This window comes from Varroa destructor, unplaced genomic scaffold, assembly GCF_002443255.2.
Source record: "Varroa destructor unplaced genomic scaffold, Vdes_3.0 BEIS01000003.1, whole genome shotgun sequence".
NCBI classification, from domain to species: domain Eukaryota; kingdom Metazoa; phylum Arthropoda; class Arachnida; order Mesostigmata; family Varroidae; genus Varroa; species Varroa destructor.
In genome coordinates this window covers 28,076,004-28,085,396 of record NW_019211456.1, presented here as the reverse complement: position 1 = coordinate 28,085,396, position 9,393 = coordinate 28,076,004, and the positions used below count along the sequence as shown (strand labels likewise).

The 9,393-nt window shown below is 38.7% G+C and overlaps 1 long non-coding RNA gene across 1 annotated transcript; it reads right to left on the bottom strand.

The window, feature by feature from the left end:
• Positions 1–663: 663 nt before the first annotated feature.
• On the bottom strand, positions 664–2,366 carry LOC147756767 (uncharacterized). Its single transcript, XR_015323877.1, has 2 exons — positions 2,276–2,366; positions 664–1,596 (listed from the first exon to the last, which is right to left on the bottom strand). It is a non-coding gene; the product is annotated as an uncharacterized LOC147756767 (long non-coding RNA).
• Positions 2,367–9,393: the final 7,027 nt, after the last annotated feature.

Genomic DNA, 9,393 nt, shown 5'->3' with positions numbered 1-9,393 from the left:
TTCATAGAAATCGGTTACTTTAATAAACATCGGGGTTTTCGGTTTGTTAAGTTATTAAGATCATTGATTATCTCTACTACTTTTTATGCTGTTCACCATATAGAATTCAATGAGATCATAACTTTTGTCAAGTAGATAGCTGAACGTTTTTACAACGCTTGATTAATAAGAACTGATTCGCCTTAAATACTCAGTAAGTTAATTTTAATAGGATTATTAATTTATAATTTTAGGAAATGTGGAAGTCAGTGGAACACATGGTGCATCATGTGTGACCGCTTTGTGGATAGTTAACTGATGAGAATTGACTCATACAGCTTTGTGTCTGGGGGTGGGGGGTAGCTGCACACTTGGTAACAAGTCATTTTCTGAGTTTTTTTCTGTGACTAGTCGAAATATATAGGCGAAAGTGATACACTGGGAAGCATCTTACGAGTTATTCGCGAAAGTTTTGAGCAAAACAGAGAAATCTACTCGCAGCTTCATGTAACGCTGCTGTCTCTATAGAGGACTTCACGTATAAGTGTTCCACGACCCTGTCCCAAAATGATGGCCAGTGGCAAAATCACAACGTACCACTAGAATCAGATGGGGGTATGGCTTCCTAAAGACATTTATTTGGTAACATTTTTTTTATAGTTGAACTAAGAAGAACATAGAATATGAGTAATATTTAAATTTTTATTTGTATTGGTTTTGTTGTTTAAGACTTTGGAAATTATCAGCTCAGTTTTGAATGCCATGTCTATTGTCATAGTGTAAACGTTTTATCAACTTTGTTAATATTATTATGTAGAATAATGTATCGAGTTTTATTGAATTTTCTATATTAAGATGTACGTAGCAAAGCATAAAGGACTGCTACCAATCAGTAATAGGCTCTTGGCATCTAACGCAGATTCATTCTACATTAGACACCTAAAAACACTGATAGAATATTAAATATGACGTTGGATATGAGTGAATGATTTCTAAATAGGAATTTCTAACGGAATGTAGTTCGAATAAGGTTTGAATTTATGTCCGCCTTGTCTATACAAATAATTTAAATTTCAGGTCTTCTACACAAGTACTTTATGAACATATATAATCAATCCTGTACAAATCTCTTATAGAAACGAGTTGAGTACTCCATAAATCCATTAGTCGACTTGACATCCACTTAGGAATATCAGTATTTTGGCTATCGTCCATCACATTAGCCGTTGGCAAGCTAATTATGTTTATATACCTAGCAAACATCGATGTGACCTGCTTCTGAACTCTATTTTAAGAACGGAGAGCGTTTTATTTGGTGTCGCGAAAAATTAGCTATCATCTTCCCCAAATGTAAAGCAAGGTTTAAACAATCGGAGTACCGATGTCTTTTTCTTCAGTCTCAACTTCATACACAAAATCGTATTGAAAATTATAGCTGATCCTCACGTAGACGTAGATTAATGAGTTGTTACAGTACAAATAATGGGGCGTTTGTGGTAACCGGATAAGACCTCCGACAGATATCGAAAATGACGAGGCTGTGCAAGAGAGAGACAGGTACAAAGCCTCCAAACAGTTTACGAAGCCAGCGTGGCCTTCTTCCAGGCCTCCGAATGCCTAGAACAAGGTTGGATTTAGTAAAGCACTTTCTGTCCTTATTTTATTTTATTATTGCGTGCTTGTCCAACAGGCATTCCGAAGTAACAGATTATATCCATTTTTGAAATTTACTACAGCTCCTGTCAACGGCAGAGCATATTTTTTTTTATCTTCCAGGTAAGTGTAACTACGCTTGCATCTTCCCTGACTTGTATCCAGTTTTTCTTTCGTTAGTGACGCTGAACCTTAAAAGTGCTTAGAAATTCTAAAATGTGATACATATCGGATGAGACACTTTTGCATTACAAAAGCTTGATTCGTTTTGCTTAGTTCCAGTTTGTATTAGGATAACCTTTCAAGGGATACGTAATAGTAACAGATATCAGAAATACTCCCCGTCAAATCATCAAGACAATGTTCCATTATGCTATGACGTTAATTGGCCCAAGGCTAATACGAAACCTTAGTCGTTTTTTCTGTTACATTGTAACGCCGATTCCGGAGTTTTCGCTCTCAACTCGGCAACTAGAAAAATCATCAACAAAGATTTCGCTTACTAGTATTGAGAATTGATTGAAAAGCCTGTTTTCACTGAACGATAATGCTAGTAAGAGTAATCAATTCGCAACATTGTAGAATAGAAGCCTTTACTGATTAAACGATGATCTTAAACTAAGTGCACTGCGGTCATACGTACTATTATTATAGCTGACGACGAGCGTTTGGTTTGTATACATCGTTACCTGTGGATAATGTCTCCCACAGATTTTTGGCGCGTCTTTTTGAACGGGTTGGGATAAGGGATCAGTAGCCTTTGATCATTCCAGCACTATGGCGCACTAGCGATGTATTCGAATGTTGTTGTATCAGTAGAGTGTTTTGTGAAGGTGGTTTATATCAAGGCTTAAGATAATTCATAATCTGACTTTCAATATCTTACTTCCTTGAAGCGAGAACTGTTTGCACAAGGCGCAGTAGAGAGTAAAAACAAGCTTCGAAGTTAACTGTTTATTATTGATGGAAAGGACTCATCTTTTACTTGCAATCTTTATGGAGTTCTAATATTGATTTCAATCGATTTTGGGCATGGCTTGTATTAGTTAAACAGCAAGCATATTCAAACCACAGTACAGCCTTCTATTTACGAAAGTGACATATATTTAGCCAGCGAAATACAATACCCTTGAACAGAATGCGAGAAATAATATCAAAAAGTGTACATTCTACAAAGTTTTACTATACTAATATATCCTAATAATTAGGCGCTCATCTGATACACATATTTAAAAATGAAAGTTTTCTAATGTCATCACAGCAAGCTTTTGCATAGGCAAACTACGTTTGCCAGAAAAGACAGAAAGCTCAGCATAGAGAGACCGGGGCCCTAGGTGACTCTCCTGAGTGCTGCTATTGATTGCCTAGCAGATATTCCTTTCTTTATTTCTTGGCCATTTCAGTCGTCCTGTTTGTATGAAACGAGTACTGTGAGGTAGGGCATTATGCATATTGATAAGGGCTTTACTCCGCCTAGCATTCAGCGATGGGAGCATATGTGTGGAGCTAAGACACCATTCCTATTTAAGGATTCGCTCCTGGCCGCGTTAGCTTATTCTTTCGCACCCGGACGCGTTAGGTTATTCTTAAGTGCTGACTGTTATCACAGGGTTAGCAACCTGAATATCTTCTCCGTAGAACCCGAGCAGTTGGCAGTCGTCACTCCTTTGTTGCGGCTTGTGTAGGGTGCTATGCAAAGTTCTCTGAAAAGGCCGATTCGAAAAGGTGTTTACTACATAACCGTTATAAGGCCCAAGAACATTACTAGCCAGAAAAATATATAGCACTTAAATAAACAGTTAACAAAAAGAGATACAAGAAAGTTTTTATGCATGACATTTACCGGGGAGATATGTGTTGAGATTAGTTTATTTTAGGCCAGATTACGAGCGAGTCGTGAGGCCTAACGGAATAGTGGACGAACATGCTTAGGCCTTAAAGGCCTCATATTCAACAGCTTGTAAAAGTACTACTAATGCTACTTCTATAGAACTTGAGTTTTTCAAAAACAAATTTTGGTTAAAAAATGTTTCAGCTTATTTGGAATTGCTTTTGATGGCCTAAGCTTAGACGAAGCTCAGTTATAGAATAACGAAATCTATTGAAATTATTTTGCAGACCGTCAATTTTTACTATTCAGTGAACGAACCGCTTACAACGCTAGGCATAATGTTGGAATAAACCTAGTTGTTTCTGAGCACGCTTCATGATATAAAACTTTTTTTTTTTTATCACAGAACACTTTTTCAATAAAGTGCTTTTGTTTTTGAAAATTTATTCAGTTAATGAATAATATATATACGACTGGCGTGGCTTGAATCCGTAGTCGCTCGCTTTCTATATAACTTCTCAAAAACTTCTAGTTTAACAAACGCATACATAAATATTATATGAAGTACGTAAGAAATTTTTTTTAAAAGTGCAATTTTAGACTTTGTGTTGAACATTCTTCTAGTTCTTCTCCATAGTTATATGTAATATATATCACATTATTTTGATCGCATACGTTACATATTTTGTGGGTTAACTTTTTTCCTTTTTTTTTTTTGATGTGAGGAACTTCATCTGTGAAGCATAGTAGTCATCTAATTTTCGTAATTGAATTTTTCTATTTCAAAAAATCTATTACCTTATGCCGGGTGCTCCATACTCTATTATAGTCATACACTCTGTTCAAAATACAGCTCCCTAGCACTTGTTTTCCCGCAATCTGCTGCTTTTCCTCCTACAAAAATATTCCAGCAATATAGTTACCTTGTTGCAATTCTTTCGTCCATTCTCCTATAACAATCGCCCCGTCTTTGCCTAGACAACCATGTGTCGCCATATTATGTGTCATGCTTCCTGAAAAAATGAATGATAGACTTCAAAATTTTCAACGGAGTTCATTTTAGGCTAATATATCACTAGGCGCTACATAACTTAAGCTATACCGACCTATTATAGGGTTATTATCATCCCGTCACCCTGTTAGCAAATACGCGCGTTTCTCTGTTAAACGGTTCTTGCAATTCCTGCTGTACGTACTTGGTTTTCTCATTGTAGTTAGTCACAACTTCTACATCGGTTCTCTTTATGAATTCTCAATCACTCTAATTATTATTTGATCTCTAAATCTGAAAAAAAAAGTGGGACATACTTTTTTTAAAAGAAGAAAAAACAATTGGATGTGGCTATCAAAAGAACGCAATTGGGTAAAACTTCCGCAATATCATGAAGAAGATAAGTCTTAATAAAAATATTTAGCTAATATACAGCGCACTCAGGAGTAAGACTCAACGAGCATCCAATAAATCATGTTACAACACCTTTCGTAAGCCATCTTATACGGATAAACGAATACAAAGGCAAAGAGATTTATATTTTTCTTATATAAAAATATTGATTTCGATTCCACTGGCATAAAGATCTAAATCGGAAACATTTAGTAATATGTAAGAACTTCCTGATATCTGCAGCGTGTAAGTAAACTAATTGCATCTTTTTTGCCTATTCCGTAATATGGGTATTTAGTTAGAGATATGTCGGTAAGTCGAAATCCAGAGGAAATGCAGATCCTAAACGAATACACGTCGTTCGCACAAATGTTTTTTTCGCTCCTGGACATTCATACACACTCAGACGCACCCACCCAGTATAAAAAAAAAATATCGAACGATAGATTTTATGCTAAAATTTGATATTAATAATTGTTCAAATTTGTAAATTGGGGAATCGATTGTAATTTGAAAAGTAAATCCTGTCTTTGATTTCTACATAATATTACCCTGAACTTTGAATCGTGCATAGAACGCGAAGAAGACACGAACATCCTACAAATGTTATAGTTTCCTCAGCAGGTAAATATATGAACTGCTGACTGAAACCTATGCACCACGGACCTACCAAGACTTACCCATGCAGTTTCGTGTGCAAGTTACTAGTTAGCAATAGGTCGGTATGCTTTCTGTAGATAACGTTGTTCCGAAAAGCGCTTCCGGTGAAGATATTCCTGCGCTCACAGTACAAGAGACGCCTCCATATCTAACCGTTCCATCCATATGGCCGACGGGTCCAACAATGCCTGATAAAGCAAACATGCGACAAGGTTTAAGTGACAGTCACACTTAGCAACAAGGACAGACTAGAACTCCTGCAGGGCTATAGTGTTACAAACCTCAAGCTTATTATTTTCCAGTAGTTTAAGGACTGGAAATCAAATGCTAGGAAATTTTAATAGATGGCTTGGAAGGTCGTCATATAAAGGATGAGCAATTCGATTTTGTATATGTATTCCGTTTCTACCAAATTGGAAGCATTATGACGAAATCGGTGATAAAGCAATCATCCCGCTGACAATTGAAGATCTGAGAATTTTACAACGTATTTTAAGATGTACGGGTTTTCAAAAAGCAGCATGATAAAGATAGATTATATTTATTTGCTTTTCTTTATACTGTTTCTTCTGTTTCCAGTATCATCGACATTGATAATTCAAGGCGTAAAGTAGATTTAAACAATTCGTAGAGCGGACTAGAAGGCAGACCTATTACGTAATCCTTTTCTATGAAGTGACTACCTAGGGTTTACAATGCTTAAGTAGTGGATTAATTAGACAATGGAACCCTTGACAAGTGCGGTGTTTAGATATCTGTTCATCGTTGAGCCAAAACAATGGTACGCACGTTGTTTCTCTCAGAACGTATGCTAGCGTTCAAAGGAAAGCTGACCAATGCCGCAGGAACGAAGGGAAGTTTGGTGACTACTGAATCGTATTCCGAAATGAGAGCGCGAAGTACTAGGAAGAGAGCTCTCATGCTGTCGAAAATATACGTTTTATTAGGAAATCGGCATTGGTAATCGACGATAGATAGTGAAATCACTAGGCCGAAATCCTTTCCTAAAAAGACCTTTATAGTCGTTCGATCAGAGAAGAAGGTGGATGTGACCACAAGACAAGAAAATCTTTTAGTTTTTTATATTGTAGTTTTATTAGCAGTACTTTTAGTTCTGTGACGATACTTTGGAGAGCCGGTTACTACGAGTGGACGGAAAGGATGGCTCGAAAAAGACCCCCTTAGCATGGCTGTCGATACCCATAGCGCAAAATTGAAAACGATGCGACCCAATTTTAAATATAACCTTTTGTCCATATCCGCTTTTTGTGCTAATTGCGTCATCTCACTAAAAGCTGCGCAAGACAGCTTATTTTTCTATGTGCTTTTACTGACATACACAGATAATCAAATATAGTCGGTTCAGCCATGAAGAAGACGTTGCCAAGAAAGTTTCAACCATCCTGACAAAGAAATTAAAATCTTTTTCGAATCTAGCAGATTGCATTGGACAGACGCTAACGGTGCATAAACTAGAGAGGTGTGCTGTTATAACCGGCCCTGCTTTAGAGAAGGCCGCGGTTAGTCGCGAGGCTGAACACAAAGTACGGGCCGAAACCGAACACGTCGAAACAACCGACAATTGCGCATTCGCTTTAAGAGCAGAAGTAGACATAAACCTGTTACTCGGTAAAATGTATAAAGAGCTTTTATAGCTGCTGTCCCTATCTACATGCACTGCAATCGATGTCACCGTATACAGTGAAACTTGGGCGTCTAAGTTCTTTGAAGTGTTTGCTTCCTAAACTAGCTATCTCTTCATGCGTTTGTATGCTGAGCTGGATCCGACTAGCTACGCTTCATATTGATAATCCTATTCCGGTACTACAAGGTTCGAATATCGACTTTTGTACTAAAACCTTGACCGAAGGGCTAAACCTTCTCCGTAACTCACCCGAAACCGCATCGACAATACCCGCCTGTAGACGTCGGATCAGACCTGATCCTAAAGAAGTACTTGAAAGGTGCGTTTGACACGCTCTCTGGCTAGGCAAGTCTATTCAGTGCTTGTTTATACCCTGGATGCTTACCCTCTTGAGCGTCACATTCGGGGAAAGAAGCAGTCCGCTTGACCCATCTTTCTGAAGGGTGATCGCGGAGAAAAGCCATTGTTACAAGCGTTGGGCTCCTCTCTTCGTACATCAGCTGACGATGTTCTTGGAAACTTGTTTATGTATTTCGGCTAAATAGCATAGACTTTGTACGGGACGTTCTACCCTCACGCCATGTGACATACCGTTTCAGGAGGCACACGTGGTATCCGTCTAGATACAAAGACAGGCATTCTTTGCTATGCTTCTGCCTTTTAAGTCGTTGTTTAATGTAGCCAAAAAGACAAGATTTTAGTAAAGCTTACAGAATGCAAAGTTCCACAGAACATGAAGCTGCATTCAATTGGGGCAGTATTAAACCCTACATGAGCATAAATCACAGATTAGCCCAGCTGAAGCCATTCGTCCAACCGACTGGCGTTGTACACTTGATCCCCTTGCTCTTCTTTCTATTGCGGAATGGTCTGACACTTCGTCTTCAAGAATGTCGCTGCACGCCGACGGCTTCGTGGTTTCTGGAAAAATTAGGTCGCAAGTCAAGCCTGCTAAATTTACGAATACGTGGTTATCTCTGTTCGATCCAGGCATAAGCAAATTTTGCCTCATGCTAGAAGTCAGTCGTCTAAAATAATGCCCAACAGCCCAAGCATGCGACGTATTATACGAGACACAAAGGTTTCACGTTCAACAAGCTTTTGTCAGCCCGTCGATTACGTAGACCAGGTTGGACTGTGGATTAAGATGGACAAGCCGCGCTTCCGAACATATCCACATAGGCAGAACGCATTTGAAGTTCGAGAATAACTTCAATTATCGCCGTGTTTCGAGTTTTACGCCCGGCATCGCCGTTAGGCATTCTATCACACGGCTGGCTCCAAGCGCGATACGAGGTATGTCTATGCCCGGGTTCGAACCTAGGCTACAACGTGTCCCTATGATTGGAACGCAAACACGTTACCCACCGAAATACAACATGGCCAGATTCAATAAGCTACCACGAAGGACCGAACTGTTGCCAAGCGCATGATGGACTGAGTGCGACGAGCGATAGTTGTGAGTGTGGAAAGATCCGGGCCTTATTTGAAATGAAAGTGGACCCGGTAGCTTTCTGCAGAATGCAAACTGAAACATCTCGAAGAACTTGAACGAGTCAAATTCTTATTTATACAGCACGCCATGGACCTGCATTGTTCATCGGTAAACAGATATGCGTAGCTTCTAGGCAACGCACCGCTATTGCTTATAGGCTACTGGTATAAAGCCTGAAACGCGGAATTATGTTCCACATCATTTCTGCCTAGTCGGAGTTCATCAACACAAGGAAGAGAAAGATCGACATTGGCTTGTATAAATGGCCGCAGCGATTAGTGAAACCTAGCAAGGGTCAGGGGATAGAACGAACCGACCCATCGTTACACGTTACACGGCAGTACGTGGGTTTCATTTCATCGTATATGGGGCAATGAGTTTTTATTTGTTAGAGGTTATATGCATCTGCACAAAGTGGGATGCAATTTGTTTCAGGTATCACGTCGAGCTATACACTGTAGTATTATTATTCGTCAGTCCCTACAACCAGGTACACCAATTTTGAGATTAAAAAAATTAATCTTTCAATGTACTCGCTCATGAAAGACATTTCTATTTTTTTTACATTATATTGTGGAATTAGTTCGAAGCAAGGGACAATTTTGGAGCAATGGACCGTTCCGAAAACTCTGTTTCAGCTTTTAGACGTATAAGTTCATGTAATATTTATAGAAACTTTTTAGGGCTAATATTGTTTTCTCATTATAATATTGAAAGAACTAAACTGCCCCGGATACTACAAGCCC